Source organism: Penaeus monodon, unplaced genomic scaffold, assembly GCF_015228065.2.
Source record: "Penaeus monodon isolate SGIC_2016 unplaced genomic scaffold, NSTDA_Pmon_1 PmonScaffold_5915, whole genome shotgun sequence".
Classification (NCBI taxonomy): domain Eukaryota; kingdom Metazoa; phylum Arthropoda; class Malacostraca; order Decapoda; family Penaeidae; genus Penaeus; species Penaeus monodon.
The window spans coordinates 6585-10000 of record NW_023660902.1 but is presented as its reverse complement, the minus strand read 5'-3'; the positions used below and the strand labels follow the sequence as shown (position 1 = coordinate 10000).

The window sequence follows — 3416 nt, the reverse complement described above, 5'->3', positions numbered from 1 at the left end:
GGAAGATCCCTCAGGCGTGTGTTTCCAATGCCGTGTTCTCTCGCCCTCGCTCTTATCCCCCTTTTAATAAAACGCTGGGAAGAAGCGAGACATGAGAGGAGAGAAGGACTGAGTTCAAAGAAGATTCGCAGCCGTCGATCCAGTAAGCCCTGTGATAACGCACCTGATGAGGGGAAAAGGGAGGAAATGGGATTAATGCTTTAATAAATAATTAATACTTTAATAATCATTAATAGAATCTCCATCATGTTAGGAAAGTCATGAGTATGATAATCTTGATTAGAATTTTTATCACCATTAAGGGACATCATTTAAAAATATGATAAAACATTGATAGCATCTTCATCGTCAGTACGAACGTCATTAACAATATGATAATCATTAGAATCGCCATCGCCTTTGCAACCATTATAATGGTGTGGATGCACAATTATAATGGATGCAAGTATCATTGATCGTTAGTTTTGTTCCCATGGGAGGCCGTTAACCAAAGAATCTTTCGGGCTTCACCTGTAGGGGCGAGGGACCCACGAGAGAGGAAAGAAGGGCTGATAACCAACGAAAAAGTAATACTAACCAGAAGAGGTGTTCGTCAGCCAGGACCCTGACGGCCTCGAGTGTGGCCGCCTTCTGGGGTCGGGGTGGCTGTCGAGGTCGACTCAACTCGTGGCGAGCCTCTCGAGGATGAAACTCAGAGTCGCCGAGGTCCTCGCCGTTGAGGGTGATCCATGGAAAATTTCCCCTTTCGGCCCGAACGGTGATTCCGTGTCCCCCTGTCGAAATCCTCAGAGACATTGTTTTTTTTCCTTGCCAAATGTACAAACTATATTCTAACTATACTTTATATACAAATTTATCCATCTACAAAAAAAAAATGTACATGTATAGATTAGGTTCATACTGTTGTGAATGTAAACAACAAAATCTCAGTAAAACTTCAACCTCGTCATTCGGAATAACTCGATAAGATTATTTGATAAGCGTTCTGTTATCCTAAATATGAATAAGGTGAGCACAAGGGTCTATTAAAAGTACAGCGTAACGATATCTTACACACACAGCAATAGAAAACGTATGTCTACTTACAACAAATGACATTATATTAAACATAGTAGTTTCATTTTTTCTGATTATTAACCTGATATGACTACGGCAAAAAAAATTTCCTTTATTCATACAGAATAAACATGGGAAACTTTTGATGTCTAAAAATCCTTGGTAAATTTTTATTTATTCAGGGGTTTCATGGTTCACCTACACTTTACCACTGGCAATGAAAAAAAAAGAAAAATAAAGACCAATGATGCCCCCTTTGTACAATATTAAAAATGTGAGATTACTTTCCCGAGTACTCCTATTTGGTTTTAAAAAAAAAAAAGTAATTTTGGGTATGATACCCTTAATGGAAAATAGATGAAAATACAGCAAAAAAACACTACCTCATACTTAATGTTTGTAAGTCTTAGGAAAGTCTCCCCCTTCAAAGAAAGGACTAAGATTGGGCAGAATTTCCTCGTGGGAAACTGGTGAGAAGAACCAGTTGTGACCCACACTATCCCAGGCTTTCCTGGAACCCTAGGTCACTACTGTCGTTATGTGGACAATCATAAACTTTTTTTTATTTTTTTTAAACCCCTCCCTCGATCCTGCACCCCTATTTGAGTTTAACCCTCCCTTTTAGCATGATAAACACTCCTCGCCCTAGCATTCAAGTAAAGTGCAGCATCTTGGGGCCCTACCTTGACATCCTTTACGCAGGGTCCAAATAGGCCCATGAAGTGGTGTTTCTGCTTCTACATTTCACAAAATGAAGTTTAAAATATAAGTAAAACAAAATGTATAAGTAAAATAATAATGTATATGAAATAATAAAACATTAATTGACAATAAGAAAAAATAAAATTTTCATAAAAGATACAAAGGACTAAACACTACTGATTTGTGATTAACAGTTGTAACCACATACTACACTGCAAGAAAGATTCCATTCACCTCATTAATAAGAAAACCCTTCATGGTGGCAGCAGTGGGATGAGCTCATCTTAAATGCACATGCATGTTTCTTAGTTTCTACTGATATGCGTCCCGTGATATCTGCCCAAGGTGCCTAATAAGACCAATTTTGTTTACTTTTATCCCCCATGCTGCCCACGCTGATCAAAGAGAAGTCCAGGAGGATTTCGAAACTTTTGTCTCATTTTTAACAGATCTCGTTTGTGCTTATTTTTTCTACCATAGTATCAACACCAGTTGAGTGTTTTTCCATTCAACAGATATATTGTAATTATATAATTGAAACACTAAACCTTTCTTGCATTTACTTTGCCCTGTTTACATGTTAAAAAAAAAAAAAAACCTAGGGAGAAGCAGTAATAAAGCCTGTTGCATTTAAATTTTTTTCTTGTACCAAACATAGAAAATATTTTTATAAAACTGTATTAGTCATATCAATTAAACATACTAGAAAGCATCGCACAAATATACCCGTGATAAGAACAGTATTTATGATGTTTTTAAATGGCTTATACTGCCAACACCTAGCATTATTGTGGCGAAAACACAAAAACTTGTACCCTATACTATATAATTTATTCTAAATAGGCTTCCTAACTTTTAAACGGCATTTTTCGTGTGGTGCACTTTAACCTCACTCATCTCTATGACCAACTTTTCCCAATCTAAAATCACCTCGAGCACTTATACATATCTCATTTGCTTCTATGACCCGATATAAGTCAATATTGTGGAATCTGACTGTACCCCAAGTCTCCTGAACTCCACAGGAAACTAGGAAACTAGGTATATAATCCCTTCCCTAGCAACAGGCAATAGAACTTGAATACTTTCATTAGGCTTACTTACCCCTTCTTTCACTTACCTCTGCCTGGTTTTTTTCCTCACCTCAGGGATTTTCCTGCCAACGATGAGGACGACCCCCGCAGAAACGACGACGCAGGCACGCCCTGGGCCAGCCGTCTGTCATCGTTTTCACAACGGCCTCCATCGCGAGACGATTCTCTATGAAAAAAAAAATAGTAATAATAATTTCAAAGGGTATTGGTGTGGTGTGTGTTGTGTGGTGTGTGTTGTGTGGTGTGTGTTGTGTGGTGTGTGTTGTGTGGTGTGTGTGTGTGGTGTGTGTGTGGTGTGTGTGTGTGTGTGTGTGTTGTGTGTGTGTTGTGTGTGGTGTGTGTGTGTGTGTGTTTTGTGTGTGTTGTGTGTGTGTGTGTGTGTGTGTTGTGTGTGTGTTGTGGTGTGTGTGTGTTTTTGTATACAATATATCTATATATCTTCATAGTTATATATCTATATACATCTATATACTATATCTTTCTCTCTAGTACATCTAAAATTCCATATTTCTATCTATAAACTACATACCCATCTATGATCTATCTATCCATATATAATGTGTG

General features: G+C 37.9%; 1 pseudogene; it reads right to left on the bottom strand.

The window, feature by feature from the left end:
• Window positions 1–3004, bottom strand: part of LOC119571341 — a 3949-nt pseudogene extending 945 nt beyond the window's left edge.
• Between the last annotated feature and the right edge of the window lie 412 nt (window positions 3005–3416).